The 25639-nt window shown below is 38.1% G+C and overlaps 1 protein-coding gene across 3 annotated transcripts in view; it reads left to right on the top strand.

Annotated features, from left to right (window-relative positions):
- LOC110829592 (alpha-2 adrenergic receptor) overlaps positions 1 to 25639 on the top strand; it is a 298408-nt gene that overhangs the window by 132451 nt on the left and 140318 nt on the right. For all 3 annotated transcript variants that reach the window (XM_022063458.2, XM_022063459.2, XM_022063457.2), the window contains one exon: positions 20631 to 20800. The gene's annotated coding sequence lies outside the window, so the exon portion shown is untranslated. The remainder of the gene's footprint in view (positions 1 to 20630; positions 20801 to 25639) is intronic.

Raw genomic sequence — 25639 nt, 5'->3', positions numbered from 1 at the left:
CTCATTTCACAAACTCAATGAACACAACACGACTTATGGTATGTTATTGAGTTCTTACTGTTACAATATAGTTCATATTCCAAAACTTATTTGCATATAAAATAAATAACTTCCAAATTTTATTACATTTATTTACAGAATAATCTAAACAAAACATAAGATGCGTAAAACGGGAGAATCAACAGAATACATGCTACAATAATAAATATATTGCAAGAATGCATTTTAATATAAAATAGTTTAAAAAAAAACACCTGAAGATGATGTATTACATCGAAACATGTTGTGAAGTGAACGAAAGCGCTCAAATATAACATCCTCATAGTGATGAATAGCGCAAATTTAAAATTTAAAATTTTAACATTTAAATTTTAACATCTAAATAAAGTATTGTTTTGTGTATTGACCTGAATTTTATTATATATTTTAATCAAAAAACACAAACATGACGCATGTAAACCTTAAACCTTATATTCAGGAAAGTACCAACAACCAAATTACCTCCCTTGGTTGCTTGAGTTAGCGGTTTTAACTCGTTATGTTAATATATCAATATTTAACTTGATACAAAGATAAAAGCAACACGTAACTCAAATTATTACGCCAGTCAGTTCGTTCTTTAGACCTTCGGTCTTGTGGAGGCCTCGACTTAGAATAATGGACCGGAAACCGGCTATCTTGACTGGGGGGGGGGGGGGGGATTTCTTGGTTTTCCTCAGCCTTTCCAGACAAATGCCAAGATAGTAGTTCAGATTAGGGCACGTTTGCTATTTTACACACCCCTTTCTATTCAATATTCATTATATCTTTCGAAGTCAATAAAATTTAATAATTTAGTCCGTACCGCAAAGAAAACACCACACTCCACCTTTTCGAAAATGAGTTTCTTAATGGTGTTTAAGGAAGTAATCCCTGTTGACAATGAGATTCATACGTAACACATAAATTTAAAAAGAAAATCAGATTTAATTATTGGTAACAGGTGGGACATAACTTGGCTCTTAGTAGGTGTGCTTAAACAATCAGCAGTTCTGCATTTTGGCCATAAATTTTATTTGTCGGTTTAATATTATTTTATTTATTTAGTGTTCTGTCTGACGACAGGTCCATATGAACAGGATCCTTCTATCCTTTTCTCGGACCGGGACCTGTTCATATACGTTCTTGGCAGATGATCCAGAAGTGGTTTGCCATTGCCTTCTTCTGTGTGTGAATGGATGCCACGGAGAAACCGGGGAAGCCCCCGGAGGAAAACTCCGTGTTGCCTAGACCACGGCCTTGCCCAACACAAGTTATAAATCGAACCCGAGACCCCAGGATTACAAGGCCAGCGTTCTAACCGCTAGACCACCGTGGCCATCATTTATTTATTTAGTGATCTGTCTGACGACAGGTCCATATGAACAGGATCCTTCCATCCTTTTCTCGGATTGGGACCTGTTCATATACGTTCTTGGCAGATGATCCAGAAGTGGTTTGCCATTGCCTTCTTCTGTGTGTGAATGGAGTAATTGTTGGGATGCCACGGAGGAAAACTCCGTGTTGCCTAGACCACGGCCTTGCCCAACACAAGTTATAAATTCGGGCACCGCCGGGAATCGAACCCGAGTCCCCAGGATTACAAGGTCTGACCGCTAGACCACCGTGGCTATGCGGTTTAATATTATTCTCAGATTAAACAGCAATTATTTTCTTAAACAGCTTTGGCTGCTCGACCTTTCTAATGGTTAAGGGTTGTTGTGTTTACTTTGTGGCACTGACTGAAATCTTATGTATTACGTAGAAGAGTTTCGGATAATAATCAAATGGGTTATCAAGAAACTGCACGCATTTTACGGAACCCGAAGGTCCATTACCGTGTTTATAAAAATCCACCACCTGTCCCAATTCTGATCGAAATGAATCGACTTCCTGGGATCCTGTTTTTTCAAGAGCCATTTTAATATCATCCTCCGATCCACGTCTTAGTCTTCCGACTGATTTATTTTATATTCAGGCTTTCTAATCGAAATTTTGTACACATTTATCATCTCCCCCTTTTGTGTTATATAATTATCCTCTCTTGATTTCATCATCCTACCAATATTTTGTGAAGAGTGAAAGTTACGAAGTTCCTCGTCATTACATTTCTCCAGCCTCCAGTCACTCCTTCCTAGTTACGTTCAAATACGTCAGCAGCCTTTAGTCAAACACCTTCAATCTGTGTTATTCCTTTACTACGAGGGACCCAGTTCAACTCCCGCACAAAACAATAGGTGACATTGTATAGTTTTGCATATTTGAACCTTCAAGCTGGGAAGACAAATTATTTTAAAGTACGTATTATCTAGAATTTAATTTTTTTTATTTCATTATTCGTGAACAAGTACGATATATATTTATCAAATCTAAAACTTCTTGACGATGGTGAAGAGTCAATTGAATAAAAATTGTCTTGGATATTATCCATCGTCTAGTAAATATAAAACGTAAAACGACGTTTCGGAGATGGGACTCTATCTCCGTCTTCAGGTTCCTACACAGTTGGGCCCACTAGATAGAGCTAATCCCTATCTCCGGACCTTGAATAAAAATTTTCTTGGATATTATCCATCGTCTAGTAAATATAAAACGTAAAACGACGTTTCGGAGATGGGACTCTATCTCCGTCTTCAGGTTCCTACACAGTTGGGCCCACTAGATAGAGCTAATCCCTATCTCCGGACCTTGAATAAAAAATTTCTTGGATATTATCCATCGTCTAGTAAATATAAAACGTAAAACGACGTTTCGGAGATGGGACTCTATCTCCGTCTTCAGGTTCCTACACAGTTGGGCCCACTAGATAGAGCTAATCCCTATCTCCGGACTTTTTCCTTGGATATTATCCATCGTCTAGTAAATATAGAACGTAAAACGACGTTTCGGAGATGGGACTCTATCTCCGTCTTCAGGTTCCTACACAGTTGGGCCCACTAGATAGAGCTAATCCCTATCTCCGGACCTTGAATAAAAATTTTCTTGGATATTATCCATCGTCTAGTAAATATAAAACGTAAAACGACGTTTCGGAGATGGGACTCTATCTCCGTCTTCAGGTTCCTACACAGTTGGGCCCACTAGATAGAGCTAATCCCTATCTCCGGACCTTGAATAAAAATTTTCTTGGATATTATCCATCGTCTAGTAAATATAAAACGTAAAACGACGTTTCGGAGATGGGACTCTATCTCCGTCTTCAGGTTCCTACACAGTTGGGCCCACTAGATAGAGCTAATCCCTATCTCCGGACCTATCCATCGTCTAGTAAATATAAAACGTAAAACGACGTTTCGGAGATGGGACACTATCTCCGTCTTCAGGTTCCTACACAGTTGGGCCCACTAGATAGAGCTAATCCCTATCTCCGGACCTTCCATCGTCTAGTAAATATAAAACGTAAAACGACGTTTCGGAGATGGGACACTATCTCCGTCTTCAGGTTCCTACACAGTTGGGCCCACTAGATAGAGCTAATCCCTATCTCCGGAGATAGGGATTAGCTTACGTTTTATATTTACTAGACGATGGATAATATCCAAGAAAATTTTTATTCAATTGACGATATATATTTGTTACCTTCCTTTCAAAATATTTAAACATAATTTATTACTAATACTAATTTATATATTTTTCAATGACTAACATCAACTTTTGGATAGTTTTCTTAATTCACTGTTATTGGCTTCTTTCCACAACTGTTTTAACATTCCATGTACCAGTCTGTCTTGAGGTTGTTACGTAACATTGTTCCGAGGTTTATAAATCTTAATTATTTCTTTTGCATACAACTTTTAATTGTGGTATTAGTTAACTAATAAAATATATCAGTATAATAAAAATGAGTCATCTGAAGGTGAGGTCACCATCAAATCCCGAAAGGTGTTGTGTATTAAATATATGTACACGTCAGTCCCTAATTATAATATTAGTACAAAAGAGTTCAGGTATATTTTGCTTCGTGGTTGACTTTTACACATTCACTCAGTCCCTCCAGGAAAATTCCGGGTTAGTGCCTTAAATTAGGCCACGACCGCTTCCTTCCACGTCTTTTGAATACATTGTCATCCTCTCATTCGACTATTTATAGTCTCGATACTTAAATTAAATAAATAAAATATGAAAATAAATAAATACACACCGTAAACTTTGATAACGTTGCAAGGCTACGTCGTCACTTTGTAGAATTTTCATGACGTCATATTCATTGCAGATCTGATGAGAACGCTTTCGTGCACACAATTTCTGGGACGGCGTATCCTGTGACATGCAATCTCTGCCCTGCCTCCACTCTGTGATTATCAATTAATCAACATAATCACCACCAATCTTACACGTAACAATTTTGACATTTTCCTCATATGTCATGGCTCACAGACTTGATTTTCAATTAGGCCGTGGTATTTTGTAACGTTATTGCATTTTGTATCCCCAGAATACTCTACTATGTTATGAAAATGCTGAATAAATGTCGTTTTATTGTGATCAAAGGACATACGAAACTTTCAAGCTTTCAATTTGTTATGTTGTTGTCATTAATATTGTAAGGAGATTTAAAAGCACAAAGGAAATTTGATAATTTTCTACTGGGTTGTTTCTACGTGTAGTCTGATATAAGTTTATCGACGTTTCAGAGTTTCGTGCTGTCTCCATCATCAGGGTATTTACCCCCATGTTGATAGAGCAAGGTAGCAGTACCTCTGAAACGACATTTGAAGTAGTAATAACCTAATTATTAACGGAACACGACATGTTTCTGCCTCAGTAGACATATTGGATCCTATTAAAATATTAGTCGACCTCTGTGGACTGGTTAGCGTGCTCGCCACTGGACCCAAGGTTCGCGGGTTCAATCCCGGCCGAGGTCGATGGATTTTTAAGGGGAAGTGAAGCCGGCGGTCCCATGTCGTGGATTTACGGCTTGTAAAAGAACCTTACGAGAACGATACGAGATGTTTCGTAAGCAAAATTCATCGGCCATTTCTCACCCAAATAGTTTCCTGATTGGCTGCTAGATAGCTCTGGCAGTTAAATCAGGATTGAGTAGAAATTGTACAGAGTCAGTGGGCTAGTCACTCATTACTCACAGATACACACTTCAAGACCAAGAAACCTCCCACATGGGAGGAGGCCAGGGCCCGATTTGGGCTGCAGAGCCATTGGATGGATGGATGGATTAAAATATCAGTGTGTATTGTCATTTTTTTCAGAACAGCATAGACACAATGATGTAAAGATTAAAATATATGTTTTATTGCATCGGATGGGAAAAGAGTTGAAATTTACGACATTAAAAGTTATGTCACATGCAAAATAATGTTTAAATTATGAAATAGTTTCGACACAATCAGATCGATGTTGCCTGACATTGTCATAAACGGTGTTGGTTCAGTTTATAGCACGGATAATTATTTTATTTTAATATTAATATCCCTTCTTGTCCGCCACGGTGGTCTAGCGGTCAGAACACTAGCCTTGTAAGCCTGGGGTCCCGGGTTCAAATTTGGTGCTCAAATTTATAACTTGTGTTGGGCAAGGCCGTGGTCTAGTCATCACGGAGTTTTCCTCCGGGGGCTTCCCCGGTTTCTCCGTGGCATCCCAACAATTACTCCACTCACACACAGAAGAAGGCAATGGCAAACCACTTCTGGATCATCTGCCAAGAACGTATATGAACAGGTCCCAGTCCGAGAAAAGGATGGAAGGATCCTGTTCATATGGGCCTGTCGTCAGACAGAACACTAAATAATAATAAGATGAGGTGGTGTAGCGGTTAGAACGCTGGCCTTGTAATCCTGGGGGTCTCGGGTTCGATTCCCGGCGGTGCCCGAATTTATAACTTGTGTTGGGCAAGGCCGTGGTCTAGGCAACACGGAGTTTTCCTCCGTGGCATCCCAACAATTACTCCATTCACACACAGAAGAAGGCAATGGCAAACCACTTCTGGATCATCTGCCAAGAACGTATATGAACAGGTCCCAGTCCGAGAAAAGGATGGAAGGATCCTGTTCATATGGACCTGTCGTCAGACAGAACACTAAATAATAATAAGATGAGGTGGTCTAGCGGTTAGAACGCTGGCCTTGTAATCCTGGGGTCTCGGATTCGATTCCCGGCGGTGCCCTAATTTATAACTTGTGTTGGGCAAGGCCGTGGTCTAGGCAACACGGAGTTTTCCTCCGTGGCACCCAAACAATTACTCCATTCACACACAGAAGAAGGCAATGGCAAACCACTTCTGATCATCTCTGCCAAGAATGTATATATCTGTATGAGCAGGTCCCTGACAACCTGAAGAGGTTGGAAGGATCCTGTTCATAATATATGGACCTGTCGTCAGACAGAACACTACAAAAAAAAATCCCTTCTTAATTAGAACGTTCTCAAATTTAAATATAAACGCTGAAGACATTAATAGCAGTGCACGAACGAGATGCACACGTTATGGAAGTATAACAAGATTTAAATTCCTCGTAGGTGCCAGACGCCAGAGGCTTTATCAAGCTGGAGCGACGGACGTCTCGTGTCGTAATGGCGTGAATTCCCCGACTAAATTAAGAGCCGGGAACTGGGGAAATGCTTCACGTCAGTGAGATTTTCTTTCCACCTTTACCCTTTTTATAAAGTGCAAAGATAAATCAGCCAGGTCTAGAAACAGATGTGTCGGAATATGGCGCCCAGCTTGTGATCCATCGCCTTCAACAGTCATCGAAAATATATCTTCAATCACCAGAGATAAACAAATATGATGTTTATTATCGACTTAGATGAATAAACCTAAGAAATACGACGCGCGTCCCAAAAGTAAGTTTCCCACTCGTCCCACAGCTAGCAAACCTAATATTGCGCGAAGCGACTGTGCGTACGTGATAGAGCAATGACGTAGCATGGCGCATGCACTAACGGAACTTCCCGCGTTCTCACAGTAGCATCGTTGCAGCTGTTGAAGATGGAGGTTCTTATTCCAGCTCCCGCCGACTATGAAGTGCGGTCAGTGATAACGCTAGGCCGCACACGGCTCGACGGACAGCAAGTCTCCTGCAGGAGTTCAGCTGGGAGGTGTTTAATCATCCACCCTACAGCCCGGACCTCGCTCCCAGTGATTTCCATCTTTTCCTACACCTCAAGAAATTCCTGTCCGGTCAGCGTCAGCGTTTTGAGAATGACAGAGAGGCGGAGATGGTTGTCACACAGTGGTTCTAATCCCAGGCGGCAGACTTCTACGACACAGGTATTCAAAAGTTGGTCCCATGGTATGACAAATGACTCAATTCCGGTGGCGAATATGTTGAAAAATAGCTGGACACTTGCTGTATCTGTTGCAATAAATATTTCCATGAAATTGTGTTTTGTTTCTGTAAACGGCCCCAGGGAAACTTACTTTTGGGAGGCGCCTCGTATATATTATTCCGTTCCGAGGCTGTTGTATCGTCTACTTCTTCAAAAACTGAAGACTGATGTAAACAATAACTTAATTTTTCAAGTTCAGATTGCTGTCTTCTGGACAGTGACACGCTGTAGTCTTGTAGTTTGTTGCCAACGTTTCGGAGGATTTTAGTGCTTCCATGTTCAGGGCAGACTACAACAACCACCGTGAAAACCTCAAATCTATTTATTTGTTGTTTCGTTGTGAAACGTGGTAGCTTAATCTCAGGGAGAAATTTAAATAACGAATAGCCTGTATGAAAGCAGATTTATGAAAACGTTTTAACTCAGGATAAATAAGTAATTTTAAAATAGACATAAATAAGATATTTGCCATTCATTCACGAAATGCGTCGAGAATTTTCGTCAGGACTATAGAAGTCCTCGAAGATGATGAGGGGAAGATAACATTAATATTTATTGAAATTTGTTTCGAGTTAATGTCTTGTGGCAGACTTTGATGTATCGGTGTTGGATGCTTAGGTCCTGCTGCCTGAAATTTGTCTGATCAATCTGAGCGGTATACGTCAGGAGGTACCCGGTTCGACTCTAGTCCGGGTACAGTTGTTTTCCTCAGTCTCGTTAGACCAGTAGTTAACTTCTTTGAAACCGCTACTCGATAAGACCAGGAAACATAGCAAACGTTCTTTTTGGAGTAAAAATCTAAAAACCACTGCAACAGGAAAAAATAAAAATAAAATAGGTTCATAAGGTAGTATATTTGCGTCATATTGTGAATTAAGTTAATATTTTCCGTCAAATCACAATTTTTAATAAGATAATAAAATATAAAATATATTAAACCTCGACCCGACACAGTAATACTTCTAGATGTCTTCCGCTATACACGTTATGTCTCTATCAACTCATCACCGACTAATATTGAACATCAGATGAACCACGCCATATATATAAAAAACAATAAAAATCAATACCTTCGTTCTAATATATAAGAGTAATCTGATAAGAACATCTTCAATAAACTGCATAACATTGTAAATGATTGTAATTCGAGTTTTAAATTTCGCCAATCTAATTTATACCTGAGGACGGTTAAATATAACCGAAACATGTCGTAAGAAAACGTTCCAATTTGTAAATCGATCATTCGATGCGGAACGTGAAATGATATTTTAAATATATTTTATTATCTTATTAAAAATTGTGATTTGACGGAAAATATTAATAAAATAGGTTATTAATTTTATTGTTTTTTTACGTTATGTTGAATAAAACAGTTGAGTGTCTGCTGTGTTTTAAACTTATACCTCGTTTGTTAGGTTCGTTATTCGTAAAATCAAAACACATCACTAGTAGCATTTCTGATGCGAATTTCGCGGTGTGAAATTTGATACAATTTCTGCCAGACGAGCTCAGAGCCCCGAAGTTCAGTCACAGCTAATCCACATGTCAAGTCATGATCTCGTCTGTTCCTTGCCTTAGTTTTGAAGTTGACCTTTGCAGAAAATCCGGATTTATAGCGTTGCGTGGTGGCAAATGGGATTAGAAGTTTGAGGGCGCTGTCAGGATTGCGTGTTCTTAATACTCTTTGCCCGAAAATGTTGTCTGACCAGAATCCTGAAAAATCTTTCAGTGTGTTTTCTTATCTCTATCGAAGTAATTATGATTTTGTCTTTACATACTCGAATTCCATTAATTTTGCTTCCAATATAAATATTTACACAATCTATGTATTCGCGTCGTATGTGACCTTGAAATGTACCCTCCTATGGATTTCGTTGCCGAAAGCAAATTTATTGCAATTCCTTCACCAAATGAGCATCTCTGGATGTATATTAAACCATGTGGACGTATCTCCATTTTACGTCCTTGAAGCTTGAAATGACTGAGGACCTAAGCAACCTTGTATCGAGGTGTGAGAATTTTTGCCATATTTACTTCTAGTGAGAGGTTTAGCTTATTAATTTCATTAACAAAATCTGCGAAATATGTTAATTTTAGAATGAACGTATGATCTATTGTTTTCATAAAAAAATCTTGCTTTATCGAAGAAAACCAATATTTGTTCTCTTAGTTGAAACACTCTTCAGAAGACTTATGCGCAAGACTACAAATTTTCTTCTGTATGAAACAAAAGTTAGCTAAATTAAACTCTGACCTCTCCTCTTAATAATTTTAAAAAGTAATGAGTTTCAGTAACTTCATAGACACTTGTCTAGAGTTGGTGGTAATGTCTTCACAGCCAAAGCGTTTTTTACGAAGCACGTAGTTGGTGAATTTGGAATTACGGGCTACCTGATTTATGTGTACCTTAAACCCAGAAAGGCCCTTTTTATCATCAGTGATGTTTCATCAATACATCACGCGTAGAAGTGATCCGCAATTTTGTGATTACCAATCTTACCTTCACAGATTCACATGTTTACAAGCAGCAACATCTGTTAATTCATTGGGGCTTTTCAATTGAATTGCTTACAAATATCCATTGCAGAGTGCTTGTATATATATATATATATATATATATATATATATATATATATGATCTTTTTTATTTTGCTAAAGCTTTGCCTATAATTAAACACACAAAGTTAAAAAATATTAAAATTAATTTAAAAAATGGTAGTTTACTAATTACATTTGCAAAAAACATATACGATTGTATGCAGTGTTGTAAATTACGTTGTACTACGTTAAAATATTCATACCCTAAAGGAGAAAACTTAGAACACCAGTTAATTATTAAAAGTAATTCAATTTAGTATTAATAAAACTGACATATACTTCAAGTAACAACTGTGTCTGATTTAAGTAGTTTCTCGTTTTACTCAAGGCTGCACCGAAACTGATATATCATTGTAATAATATTTTATAATTACAGATTAGGGATTCTGGAATATTTTTTCTCGTTGATTTTACTCTGTTTATGAGAAGTGTGTATCTGACCAGCTCATCACGACACCTAAAATTCTTTATATTTATTTTGTACAGTCTATACACAAACTTTTGAAGTTTATTGGTGTTGTAAAAAATTATATAATATTAAAACATTTTATTGTGTAAAATATTATATTAGCGCTCTTAATCGTAAATACGATTTTACATTATATTTTTTAGCGCTTTTATTAAAACGACATGTTTCGACGGGTAATACCGTCGTCTTCAGGTTTTTATCAATTTAAAATATTTTAAAAACTATTAGATATTTGATGCAATATATTATAATGATCCGTAGTTCTGTTTGTAGCTTTTAAAATATTTTAAATTGATAAAAACCTGAAGACGACGGTATTACCCGTCGAAACATGTCGTTTTAATAAAAGCGCTAAAAAATATAATGTAAAATCGTATTTACGATTAAGAGCGCTACTCTAATATTTTACACAATAAAATGTTTTAATATTATATAATTTTTACAACACCAATAAACTTCAAACGTTTGTGTATAGACTGTACAAAATAAATATATTTAATCAAACACAAACATGACGCATATAAGATACAAAAAGTTAAAATTCTTTCTTTCCATTTTACCTCGACATTTGATACGGTTTCATTAAATAACCTACGTACCTTTTTTTTATTTTAGATCTAAGTAGGAATGATGTGTAATGAGCGATTACATTGTACGCGGTTATTGGTAGAATGATGGAATGATTTATGAATAACGGATTGAAAATTATGCCTACAGAAGCTACCGTGGTCTGATTTAAGATTCTACCCCGGCATTTGCCTGGGGTACTAGAAACCTCATTCAGGATAGCATTTGTCCAGATCGAGATTTGAACCAGAGACCTGTCGAATGAGAAGCAGGAGTGTGCTAACCACTGACCTGGACGTTCGATGAGTAAGAATGTGGTATGTTATATCCTGTGACTAAGGACGCCTATGATATATAATTTTATCGAAATCCATTGAATAAATCCACAAATGAAAGATTTATGAAGGCCGATTATACAAACGAATTTCTCGTAATTCGAAAAATAACTCATAAAACCTAGGGAGTTACATACATTTTCTCTTGATAGGATATCTCGGCATGTATCCACGCTAAACACAATCTGAGCCCTTGAAAAGAGACTGGCCTATGTTTTTCATTGTACGTTTTTACTGCCGTGTTAGAACCGTACGCCAAATTGATTTACCGACCCCAAGCTCTTTGACCTAAATGTATATGGCTGAGAGCTACTACATGAAGTTGACATGAAATTATAGTGTGTTTCGTAACGTTTTTAAGCCGCTGCTTGGAAAACTATTTATAGTTTCATATTTATATGTCATAGCCACGGTGGTCTAGCGATTAGAACGCTGGCCTTGTAATCCTGGGGTCTCGGGTTCGATTCCCGGCGGTGCCCGAATTTATAACTTGTGTTGGGCAAGGCCGTGGTCTAGGCAACACGGAGTTTTCCTCCGTGGCATCCCAACAATTACTCCATTCACACACAGAAGAAGGCAATGGCAAACCACTTCTGGATCATCTGCCAAGAACGTATGTGAACAGGTCCCAGTCCGAGAAAAGGATGGAAGGATCCTGTTCATATGGACCTGTCGTCAGACAGAACACTAATAATAATAAGATGAGGTGGTCTAGCGGTTAGAACGCTGGCCTTGTAATCCTGGGGTCTCGGGTTCGATTCCCGGCGGTGCCCGAATTTATAACTTGTGTTGGGCAAGGCCGTGGTCTAGGCAACACGGAGTTTTCCTCCGTGGCATCCCTACAATTACTCCATTCACACACAGAAGAAGGCAATGGCAAACCACTTCTGGATCATCTGCCAAGAACGTATGTGAACAGGTCCCAGTCCGAGAGAAGGATGGAAGGATCCTGTTCATATGGACCTGTCGTCAGACAGAACACTAAATAAATAATAAATATAAACTACTGTATCTCGTACTATTTTTCTATTGTTGTAGCGTATTCTAGGACAGCGTTTTCAACATATGGTACGCGTACCATTGGTGGTACGCGAGCCAATGTTGAGTGGTACGCGAACTAAGTAATATAATCAAAAGATAATATTAACATAATTAAGTTTTCCCTGAACGCATTTGGTTAGTGGTACATTTAATGTGTTCAATTATAATTAGTGGTACGCCAGCGAAAAAGGTTGAGAATCTCTGTTCTAGGATAATGTCTGTTGCAGTATATATTTTATAGTCCACCACGTAAATAACAACTTTGCGTAAGTTATGTGAGGTATCTGTCAGTATTTCATGGCAAAGTTTTGTTTTTTTTTTAAATTAGGCCTTATACGTCCGAATAGTGTCTAAATAAAGTTCAGTGTTTGAATTGTTTAGAATTATATTTAATGTATATTATAATTAACTTTCAGGAGAATTATTATCGTACAAACGCTGTAAATATTCGATTCATTTTTGTTTTTAATCTCGTTACGGAAAATATTTGTAAATGTTTCTCAGTTATTCGTTCAATGTTCTGTCAATTTCTTGTGCGTCACTTTGCTTTGAGTGGAAATTTCATTTCAACCGATGATTCAAAGACCCATTTGTCGCTGTGACACGACTAAAAATACACATTTTAATTTAATCTTTTTTATTCTTTTACATTTTCATTTTGTACTCATATTTTCTCATATATATTGGATCTTAGGGTACACGGGTTTTGTTGTGTTATCGTCATATTCACGGTTAAAAGAACATTAAATATTTTAAGTGTACCGTCTGCTCCGTAATATGGCTATAAATATTATATTTTATTTCGTAGGATTTCTATGAAGGCCATAACATTTGTATTTTAATGCCCATGTTTTACAATTGTATTATTCCTATATCTGCTTTAACCACTGAACCGTATTGATTTTATTCTGAATTAATATTTGATTATCAGCGAGCAGCGACGTGTTTATACATTTACTTGTTTGTCGGAATTCATGTATTTGCTGAAATTTTGAATTGTCTAGTAGTAATGTATGTGTATATATTTATTATCACATAAGCGGATTTGAAATCAATTAACGCAACTGCGTTTTATTAAACAAAAATCTACTCACAAATGACCCCGGATGTTGAAATGGGTGTCGGTCCTTCATTTACCATGTTATTTTTATTGTTAACTTGTATGAGAATACACTTATCTACGTGGTCTTAAAGAGACTTTTTTGAGGGGGGTTAAACTCGTGATATTTTATTTGTTTGATCTCCCTCCTGGAAATTTATTAGCTACTAACCAAGAGATACAGCCACGGTGGTCTAGCGGATAGAACGCTGGCCTTGTAATCCTGGGGTCTCGGGTTCGATTCCCGGCGGTGCCCGAATTTATAACTTGTGTTGGGAAAGGCCATGGTCTAGGCAACACGGAGTTTCCCTCCGGGGGCTTCCCCGGTTTCTCCGTGGCATCCCAACAATTACTCCATTCACACACAGAAGAAGGCAATGGCAAACCACTTCTGGATCATCTGCCAAGAACGTATATGAACAGGTCCCAGTCCGAGAAAAGGATGGAAGGATCCTGTTCATATGGACCTGTCGTCAGACAGAACACTAAATAATAACCAAGAGATATAAGATGGTGGTGATACTGAGGAGCTGGAAATAATGGTTCCAATTAGAACCGTGTTATCTCTAGTATTGGGAGGGTGTGATCCATTTTAGGCTGTACGTGATACGATAATTTACGTAATTTCCTACACCTCACCCCTCCCTAAGCCACCAATTCTGGGGTTTTGCAGACATAAATAATTAATCAATCGTCATTTTGTGTAAGAATGGCCTTGTTACATTTTATAACTAGACAGATGTAAGTGTTAACCTAACCTAACCCAACCCAACCCAACCTAACCTAACCTATCCTAACCCAACCCAACCTAACCTAACCCAAACTAACCTAACCTAACCTAACCTAACCCAACCTAACCTAACCTAAACTAACCTAACCCAACCTAACCTAACCCAACCCAACCCAACCCAACCTAACCTAACCCAACCTAACCTAACCTAACCCAACCCAACCTAACCTAACCTAACCTAACCTAATCCAACCTAACCTAACCTAACCCAACTCAACCCAACCCAACCCAACCTAAACTAACCTAACCCAACCTAACCTAACCCAACCCAACCCAACCCAACCTAACCTAACCTAACCCAACCTAACCTAACCTAACTAACCTTTTGTTTACAGTGTCTTATGTTTTGAACTTTTGCTGATGATATTTAATATCGCACCCAGTGTTCTAGATATAAACCAGTTGTAATCTTTTGCAAGAATGGATTTAAGTGTCAAGATTTCAGTGGTTTTTATTGTAGGACAGATCTAAGTGCCAAAGTCTGTAGTCGTTGAAATATGGCTGTCAGTTCTACCTGTGACAATCCTTTGATCGGAGGACTCTGAACTTTTGTATCAACATTGACTTCGTCCTTGCCTGGGGGAAATGGTTTTATGTCACTGAACGTTACCGTCTATAGTTTTAACATCATGTGTGGGCGTCGTAGTCAATGCCTGATTTCTACTCCCTCCTTCCGTCCATCTGCGTATGCATACCTTTTTCCTCGCCCCGTCAAGGTACGGAAAGTATCACTTGTAAGTGAAAAATATTTTACTATATTATATATACAACCGGATATAAACGCAAATAAAATATCGCATAATTGTCGGAGATGGAAATTTATGCCCATAATACCCAAGAGGAAAATTTGCTTTTGAAACAAAACCCCTACAGAACTAGACCGTTGATAAACTTGACATAGTAACTCTGCGGTCCACTACAATATGTGACCACGGTTTAAGACACCTAATGGGAGTTTTGCTATACTTTAACATAGGAATTTTCATAAGATAGTGTAATTGCGTCATATTGTGAATATTATAACAATTATTTAGTTTAATCCGTCTTATCACAATATTTAAAATTTCTTATAATTAAGATAATAAAATATCATTCATGTTCCATATCGATTGATCGATTTACATTTTGGAACAACTTAAGTTTTAAGTTCGTAGATATTTTACACCTGATGATGGTTTTATAAAAACTGAAACATGTTGTGTAAAATGTTCCAAAATGTAAATCGATCAATCGATATGGAACATCAATGATATTTTATTATCTTAATTATAAGAAATTTTAAATATTGTGATAAGACGGATTAAACTAAATAATTGTTATAAGAATTTTATAACTGAGTTGATTTAGTGTGAGTACCTGAACAACATTCTTTGTTTAACAAATAATCTTGTGTGCAGACTTAAAGATTTAATATTTCGATGTTCAATCGGCCACGGCACAACCGCTCCAGTGGAAATTTTATCTTATTTTCAACACCAAGACATTAATTTAACTGATAGAATGGCAACACAGTGCTAAGATGCGTGGATTTTATGTATTCAGTATTTTATTGTTCTAAAGAATTTTTTTTAAAAAAATATTCGATGTTCATTATTATCGGTTTTCGATTAAATGTGGGGGCCAGAATATGGGCCGTGGATTCCGAAATTTGTCGTCCAATACGTGAGGATATGCGGTAAACTGAGTGTATGGATTTTCAATGTGGACGTGTTGTGTGGTTAGGGACATTCAGTAACTTTACATTTGCACCGTGGCGCTCCATTATGACGTTAGGGAGATTACATTTCTACACTTTTTACAACACTGCGGCAAAGATCCTTTGGGAAAATGTTGAACAACGACTCTAGCTAAACTTTTAACGCTGAAAAACCTGCAGTGTATTTATCTGTAGAAAAATTTCAAAAGACCATTAAGGTGAAAGGGAGAGATGCAGGCCAGGGTACGCACACATTACAAAAGTCTCCATGAAAACTGTAATGTCGGAATGTACGAGGCGCGTCCCAAAAGTAAGTTTCCCTGGGGCCGTTTACAGAAACAAAACACAATTTCATGGAAATATTTATTGCAACAGATACAGCAAGTGTCCAGCTATTTTTCAACATATTCGCCACCGGAATTGAGACATTTGTCATACCGTGGGACCAACTTTTGAATACCTGTGTCGTAGAAGTCTGCCGCCTGGGATTTGAACCACTGTGTGACAACCATCTCCGCCTCTCTGTCATTCTCAAAACGCTGACGCTGACCGGACAGGAATTTCTTGAGGTGTAGGAAAAGATGGAAATCACTGGGAGCGAGGTCCGGGCTGTAGGGTGAATGATTAAACACCTCCCAGCTGAACTCCTGCAGGAGACTTGCTGTCCGTCGAGCCGTGTGCGGCCTAGCGTTATCACTGACCGCACTTCACAGTCGGCGGGAGCTGGAATAAGAACCTCCATCTTCAACAGCTGCAACGATGCTACTGTGAGAACGCGGGAAGTACCGTTAGTGCATGCGCCATGCTACGTCATTGTTCTATCACGTACGCACAGTCGCTTCGCTCAATATAAGGTTTGCTAGCTGTGGGACGAGTGGGAAACTTACTTTTGGGACGCGCCTCGTATAACGACGGGTATAAATATGTATTAAGTGTAAAGTATGTCTTTTCGAGATACACTTGGAATGTATTTCTTAAGTATAAAAGTGGTAATGTTTCCTGGGTCTTAGGTTCGACAGCCGATTACGCAACTGTTTTATGAGAGACAATGCCTGCAGATTTCACTCGTGTCTTGGACAAAATTATTATCGTGTACAACGAATCTACTCACTTCTACGATGAGAATCTTTAAAATATCTACGCCATTTAGCAGGGATTGTGCATTACAATGCGAGATTAAAGAAAGGAGAAATAATGATAAAATATGGAGATTTCGTTTTATGACAAGGGAGGAGAATAATAGATAAAGCTTACTAGAAGACATTTTTGACCGAAATATTTCGTGTAGTATCAGTAATAGACCAAAAACAAGTCTTTAGCTGCGTGTACGTACATCAGAATATTAAATTTATAAAGTCTGAACACTCTGTCACCTTTTATTCGAAGAGCAATGTTCAGGCAATGACATTTAACTAAATAATTATCTTAATATTTATATAAAATATATAAAATCATGCATACAGACAAAACTGTTTACAATTTGAAAAAAACAATTAGTGCCAAAAGCGTTTCGACCTCATGAGGTCATTATCAGTGGCAAAAATATTAATTCATTAGTCTGTCTATTAAATCATACAGTTCATAAGACGGTGGTTTGTCGTAAAGCTCTGGGCATAGAAAAGGTCGAAATTATAAAAAAAAAACATACTTCATGTAATACAACATAGAACTTTTAATTGCACGTGAGTTGGTGTATTATCCAAATTGAGTTACTTAGCTTAATGTCCACTGGCCTAAGTTGAGGTTTCTGTTATTGATATTAACACCCACGCAACGTTGAAGTTGACAGGCACAGACAACGGAACCATGGCTCACCGTTGACCAACAACGGGAACCTCAACTTAGGCCAGTGGACATTAAACTAAGTAACTGAATTTAGATAATACGAGGTGCGATCGGAAGGTTTCAAGACTGCGCGTATAAAAACTCGTACACTTATCTCAGGTATTAAATTCATCCATCACCCTCGAAGTAGTTCCCCTGGGAGTGAACACAACGATCCCAGCGCCGCTGCCAAGCCTGGAAGCATCCCTGGAAATCTTTCTTTGTCAGCCTGTCAAGCACCATCTGCGATTCTGCCTGAATCTCTTGCCAAAGACTCGCCAAAACGGCTACGGAAACCTATGAAATGCTAAAGCAAGCATTTGGGGAATTCGCAATGGTTCGTGCACAAACTTTTGTGTGGCATTCACGTTTTAAAAATGGCCGAACCTCTGTCGATGATGACGAGCGTTCTGGACGACCATCTTCGAGCACAACGCCCGAAAATGTTACGACGATCGACGTCGTACCATCAACGACTTGTGCGACATTGTTGGGATAGGCTATGGGACGTGTCAGCTGATTCTAAAGGAAGAACTCCACATGCGACGCATCCTGTCTGAGGACCAGAAGCAGAATCGACTTCTCGCTTGTCAGGAGCTCAAAGATCTTGCAAGAACCGACCCCAACTTTCTTTCTAAGCTCCGTGTGACTTCTTCCTGTTCCCAAAGATGAAAATTCAGCTAAAGGGAAGGAGATTTGAGACGATAGAAGAGATTCAGGCAGAATCGCAGATGGTGCTTGACAGGCTGACAAAGAAAGATTTCCAGGGATGCTTCCAGGCTTGGCAGCGGCGCTGGGATCGTTGTGTTCACTCCCAGGGGAACTACTTCGAGGGTGATGGATTAATTTAATACCTGAGATAAGTGTACGGGTTTTTATAGGCGCAGTCTAGAAACTTTCCGATCGCACCTCATACACCAACTCTTGTGCAATCAACGTCCAGTGTGATATTACGTAAAGTATGGTTTTATAAATTGCCACCTTTTAAGCTTTATAATGAACCATCGTCTTATGAATTGTAATATTTAATATTAATTAAATTGTTTGCCACTGATGGTGCCCCCTTGAGGTCGAAACGCGTTTGGCACTTTTTAAAGTGTAAACAGTTTTGTTTGTAGGCATAATTTTATATATTTTAGATAAATATTGAACACTGCACGATGTGCAAGGTTTTAAGATATTATCTTCATGTATTAAGGTTAAAATATCTAAAACGTTCCACTAGCACAGTATTGAATTGTGGTTACGTAATGTATAGACCATTAAGTTACGGTGTAAAGTTCGCGAATGTTCTTGGTTTGTGAAGTATCTTTGGAGATTTTTCTATTGCGTGATGTGGGCGTCAACTCTGACTGCAAGAGGGCAAGACATGCTATTTGTGATAAGGCATTGAAACGAGATGAAACATTTCTGTGTAATTTAATTAAGATTTTAGTTTTGTTGTAAATACTTTTCTCTGAGAATCAGGCAAGATGTTTGACTTTACTAGCCGTTTAGGTTTGCAACGTTTTTTTGTGAACGTTCCTAGGTAGTGAGTCGTGGAATATCTGAAGTTACTGTATCAACATTATGACTCAAAAACTGGGGAAAACTGTATTAAATATCTGTTAGGAAAACGGTAAGTTCGGGAAGATTCGAACCAGGTAGGCCTTTGTCCTGAATAGAGGTCTGGAACTTTACGACGATAAAAATTTGCTCGCTACAAAGTCTAGAGTAGTAAAGTAAAATTACTTAAAATTTATCTAGAAGGCAATTTAACTTAAAAATAGTTCTTTTTCTGTCCTTCAGTTCGTGACTCAATTTGTGAGGTTGGATCACCTGTCCCTTTACTTTGACGAGTGGATGTTTATTTACATTTATTTATTTATTGTTTTATTTATCGATGCTGTGATTATCTCAGATTTAATTTATGGAGCCTTGTTCAGAGGACCTCATAAACGGTCACTATGCTGAGCCAGATTAATCCACGCTGGCCTTGTAAGCCTGGGGTCCCGGGTTCAATTCCCGGTGGTGCTCAAATTTATAACTTGTGTTGGGCAAGGCCGTGGTCTAGGCAACACGGAGTTTTCCTCCGTGGCATCCCAACAATTACTCCATTCACACACAGAAGAAGGCAATGGCAAACCACTTCTGGATCATCTGCCAAGAACGTATATGAACAGGTCCCAGTCCGAGAAAAGGATGGAAGGATCCTGTTCATATGGACCTGTCGTCAGACAGAACACTAATAAATAATAATAATATGAGGTGGTCTAGCGGTTAGAACGCTGGCCTTGTAATCCTGGGGTCTTGGGTTCGATTCCCAGCGGTGCCCGAATTTATAACTTGTGTTGGGCAAGGCCGTGGTCTAGGCAACACGGAGTTTTCCTCCGTGGCATCCCAACAATTACTCCATTCACACACAGAAGAAGGCAATGGCAAACCACTTCTGGATCATCTGCCAAGAACGTATATGAACAGGTCGCAGTCCGAGAAAAGGATGGAAGGATCCTGTTCATATGGACCTGTCCTCAGACAGAACACTACAAATAAAAAAAAATATCCATTTTATTATCTTCCGAAGTGTCTCGTAACTTCTGGTATTTCAACCAAAATTATTGACGTATTTCTGATGTACTCATGCGTGCTACATTCCCCGTCCATCTCAGGAGCCTTTGGTTGGTCGTCCTTAGAGTAATTTGTCCAAGGAACGTGATCGTTAGGGTGTAATACACGTCGTTTGTTTGATGGTTTACGTTTATGTGCTGTGTAGGTTACGTAACGATATGAAATGTGTATACTAGAACGTGCTTTGTTTCAGGCCTAGATAAATGTTCCATAATTTGTAATTGTCACCTTGGAAATGTATAAATGTCTGGTTCATTTCATTGCTACGTATATATGCGTAGTGTGCCTGTTCGTAGGTTGATGTAGGCGTCGGAATCTTGACGGAAATCCCCGAAGTCCACGCCGAGACGCGATGCTGAGGAGAGGGTAGACGACCAGTTGCGACCTGGCGTGGTGATCGGTTGGCTGTCACTGCGTCATCTCTCACCTCGAAATTCTTCTCGTATCACATCGCAGGCGCTCTGTGGTGAGTCACTATTTAACGTTTCTTCAATTCTTAGAGACAGTAACGCAGATTTTTTGTGGTTAAAATGGGCAACGAACACGTGAGTGTAAAATTGAATATATACGAGTTTATCTGTTTTGAATAATTTAAAGTAAAAATTAAATATCGAAGAATATGAAATTCGAGGCATGAATTTATGTTACATATTAATGAATTAAATGAATATATTTATGTTGCAAGAAGTATATATGTGTTTATGGTTATGGGAAGTTAGGTTATGTTTGTTTTTGAGGTTATGATACCTTGTCTTGTACGTCTATGACGTTTAGATGGAATCCATTTCTTCAATTTTAAGGTTAGAAGTGACGCAGAGGACCACATTATAAATACCAAAGTGGAAATCTGAGCAGTTTTGTCCAAATTAAAGTGAATTAATGATGTCTATATTAAATACTACTGTAATATTTGTACTGTAGGACTCCCAGCAAAGAAACATTTCACGAAATCAAGTCGGTAGTAGTCAATTTTATGCAAATCAGATCTGTTCTTTTCACACGTTGTTTTAAAATAATAAAACAGTAATTTATTAAACAATTCTAGTAGGTACACTTTAGTGCGGTAATTTTTAAAATTAAACTCGGAATTGTAAAGATAGTTTAAGGATTGTATAATTAATAAATTAATCGAATAATTATGTTTGTACAGACAATGCAGAAATCCTTTCCTATCGCCTGTTCATATATTTTATTCAGGAAATCACTGGACAGATTTATTCTAAATTTAGTATTTGAGTCGTGTGCTTATTTTATCGAGATTATTTGTGGTATTTTAACGAGGCTGTTAGCAGTTCAGAATGTATAGCGTTGTATGATAGGATAATTGAATAATGATTTAGGAAGTATGCGAAAGATATGCATGTACTAATTTGCATTTAGGGACTACGGAGAAATCTTAGTTAGGAGATTTAATCTTCGGGGGCGCCTGAATGCGAATCCTCCACGACTTGATGGTCGAATGGTCTACACGAAATTCATCAGATGAATTAATGTAGAATTTTTTTAAAAAAATGGTCACGTCATAGAAAACTGAAAATTATATGAACCGCCGTCTGATATGTGACATGCTTAGCGCGATAGCTGCAGAACAATGAATTTGTATCTGCAATGAAATATGTACACCAAGTCCTGTGTTTAAGGTTTAAATGCGTCATGTTTGTGTTTTATGATTAAAATATATAATAAAATTCAGGTCAATACACAAACTTTATTTAGATGTTAAAATTTAAAATTTAAATGTTAAAATTTAAAATTTAAATTTGCGCCATTCATCGCTATAACGATGTTACAATAGAGCGCCTTCATTCACTTCACTACATGTTTCGATGCGAAGCATCATCTTCAGGTGTTATCCTTTAAAACTACTTTATGTTATAATGCATGTTTTTCAATTTTCAAAACGGACGAATAAATTTAAAAACATGCATTATAATATAAAGTAGTTTTAAAGGATAACACCTGAAGATGATGCTTCGCATCGAAACATGTAGTGAAGTGAATGAAGGCGCTCTATTGTAACATCGTTATAGCGATGAATGGCGCAAATTTAAATTTCAAATTTTAACATTTAAATTTTAAATTTTAACATCTAAATAAAGTTTGTGTATTGACCTGAATTTTATTATATATTTTAAGTCCTGTGTATAAATAAATAAAATAATCTGTGTTATTATCTCATTGGACAACGAGCGTATGTATCACATGACCTAATTATTGGCATAAAATAAGGGTTGACATTTATGTATTCTTTGAACCCTGAGTAAATTAAATTAGTACTAGAATTATTTAGTACGCGTATGCGCTATTGACTGATGACTTATATCTCGAAATTCCATGTTGTGTCCCAATAGATCGTAGCGTAATTATTTCTGTGAAATTTGAACGGAATGAAGTTCGGTGGGAAAATTGCAGCGGTTGATTAGAATTTGTGCCTAATTGCCGCTGATTGACATTGGATATGAAATCATCATTTGTTTTTCCGCTGTCTTGTGTGAAATCGGCGTGCTGAATTTATTAGCATTGAATAAAAATTGTGGTCGGTGTTATTAAAATATCTGCGCTGTGTAGTCTGGTCGATGTTAACCAACGTTTCAGAGGTCATACTGCCTCCGTCGTCAGGGCGATGAGTATGAAGATTTCTGTCTTCTGGGTTGTTGCGCTGTGTAGTCTGGTCGATGTTAACCGACGTTTCAGAGGTCATACTGCCTCCATCATCAGGGCGATGAAGATTTCTGTCTTCTGGGTTGTTGCGCTGTGTAGTCTGGTCGATGTTAACCGACGTTTCAGAGGTCATACTGCCTCCGTCATCAGGGCGATGAGTAGGAAGATTTCTGTCTTCTGGGTTGTTGCGCTGTGTAGTCTGGTCGATGTTAACCAACGTTTCAGAGGTCATACTGCCTCCGTCGTCAGGGCGATGAGTATGAAGATTTCTGTCTTCTGGGTTGTTGCGCTGTGTAGTCTGGTCGATGTTAACCGACGTTTCAGAGGTCATACTGCCTCCGTCATCAGGGCGATGAGTAGGAAGATTTCTGTCTTCTGGGTTGTTGCGCTGTGTAGTCTGGTCGATGTTAACCAACGTTTCAGAGGTCATACTGCCTCCGTCATCAGGGCGATGAGTATGAAGATTTCTGTCTTCTGGGTTGTTGCGCTGTGTAGTCTGGTCGATGTTAACCAACGTTTCAGAGGTCATACTGCCTCCATCATCAGGGCGATGAGTATGAAGATTTCTGTCTTCTGGGTTGTTGCGCTGTGTAGTCTGTTCGATGTTAACCAACGTTTCACAGGTCATACTGCCTCCATCATCAGGGCGATGAGTATGAAGATTTCTGTCTTCTGGGTTGTTGCGCTGTGTAGTCTGGTCGATGTTTACCGACGTTTCAGAGGTCATACTGCCTCCGTCGTCAGGGCGATGAGTATGAAGATTTCTGTCTTCTGGGTTGTTGCGCTGTGTAGTCTGGTCGATGTTAACCAACGTTTCAGAGGTCTTACTGCCTCCATCAACAGAGCGATGAAAATTTCTGTCTTCTGGGTTCTTCCGCTGTGTAGTCTGGTTGATGTTAACCAACGTTTCAGAGGTCATACTGCCTCTGTCATCAGGGCGATGTTTCTGTACGTCTTTATCGAGTACTTATTACGTAGAGAAGAAAGTGGTGATGAATATTTGAAGAACAATGTAGTTAATGACTCCATCCCATTAGTGACGTTGATTATTCCAGAAGGTGTGTGAGGGAGTCAACAGGTAACATTTACTGTGGTTGAACGAATTTGGTTAGTGGAAACTGAAAAGAAATGTTAACCAAAATATAAATAATTACGAGGAAATTTTACAAAAGACGGAGTTCATTGCCTTCAATACCAGTCTCTCTACTGAAGAGTGAAAATCCTGTGTTGTATTTCTGTCTACGCCTTTCATAAATCAGGCAATCGCTTATGTTATTTTTAGTTCGTATATATCCAAGATTAAATTAGTTTCAACAGTGAGACCCCCTCGTAAAAAAGAACACAGTGAATTGTTATTTGAATTATGAGCCAGCCATATTTGTATGCCAAGAAGTGTATTTTGGCTGAAATTAAGTATCCATGAACTTTAAATTTAACTACAATATTTTATTGGCAACAGTTAAGCACATAGAAAAGTAATTCGTTATTACAGACAATATTTGGATAAGCGTTACTTCTTGTCGTTATTTTAACAACGTGGGATACAACGAAATTGATCTCGTAACGTGTTAGAACTGTAGCTACATTCGTAAGTTTCTTTTAGTGAGAGATAACGTAATGAAAATGTGATTTATAAGTATTTCAAAAGTTATAATTTTTTTTAATTATACGTGTTTTACAGAAGGAATAGTTTTGAGCGTTATATAATTAATGTTCCTGTGCTTGTTATTAAGTTAACTGAATATTATTTTACCGCTCAATTCTTGAAGTAATGACAGATCCCTTGTTAGAGATATTCAATGTGGAAGTTTACAGTGAGCTTTATATTTCTTGCTGGTTGAAATGCTTTTGTGACGACAGCTGATGATAACGTCGTCATTTTTAGATTATTTGTTTTTGTTTTCGAGAACACGTACGGAGTTTGAAAGGTAGAAATGAATCATAGAGGTTGGCACATAGGTTGGCGTATGGAATAGACGAATTTGGAAAAATAGATCATTATCATCATCATCATCTTCATCGTGTCCTCAGACTTAGTTGGTTGCATCGGTGGCACGATTTAAGGAGAGCTACCATCTTGAATTTTGATATCGTGTTTCAGAGTGGAATCTAACACGTAAATATTTCTGATCGCTTTTTGAAATTCCTAGCCATCTTGATTATCCACCGCCTTTGAAATTTGAACCTTTGGCGTCCGGCGTGTTGTCCAAACACCAGAGTTCTGGTGCGGGTTAGCACGCATTTCGAGGTGATGAGAAGAAACGATAACATCATGCAAGTACAGGAATTATGGGAGCAAAACACCTTCGTATTTTGTCTTCAATACTGAATTATTTTTGAAAGTTTGGAGAGTAATATATTCGGAGCGGGGTTACGTCATCCGTGTTATTGGCTTTAATACGCGTACCAGGGAAAGTCGCGGTTCTCAGGACAAAGGGGGTTGCCGATGAAGACCTCCTTAGCTCTACTGCAACTCTGCTTAAGACTTTAGTGATTTTACAAGATTGGTCGAACGTGTGTAATGCAGTAAAAGCTGTCGGAGAAAAATATTAAGACATTAATTGTTTGTGTTGAAATAGCAGTGAAAATACGTTTTGAAAAAGGAAATTGTCTTTGTAATTAATAATTCTGTGGAGACGGTTTT

Source organism: Zootermopsis nevadensis, unplaced genomic scaffold (assembly GCF_977971745.1).
Source record: "Zootermopsis nevadensis isolate Lab colony 2312 unplaced genomic scaffold, Znev_1.0 Znev_ptg000005l, whole genome shotgun sequence".
Classification (NCBI taxonomy): Eukaryota; Metazoa; Arthropoda; class Insecta; order Blattodea; family Termopsidae; genus Zootermopsis; species Zootermopsis nevadensis.
The sequence above is the reverse complement of the archived record's forward strand: the minus strand, read 5'-3'. Positions and strand labels throughout refer to the sequence as shown.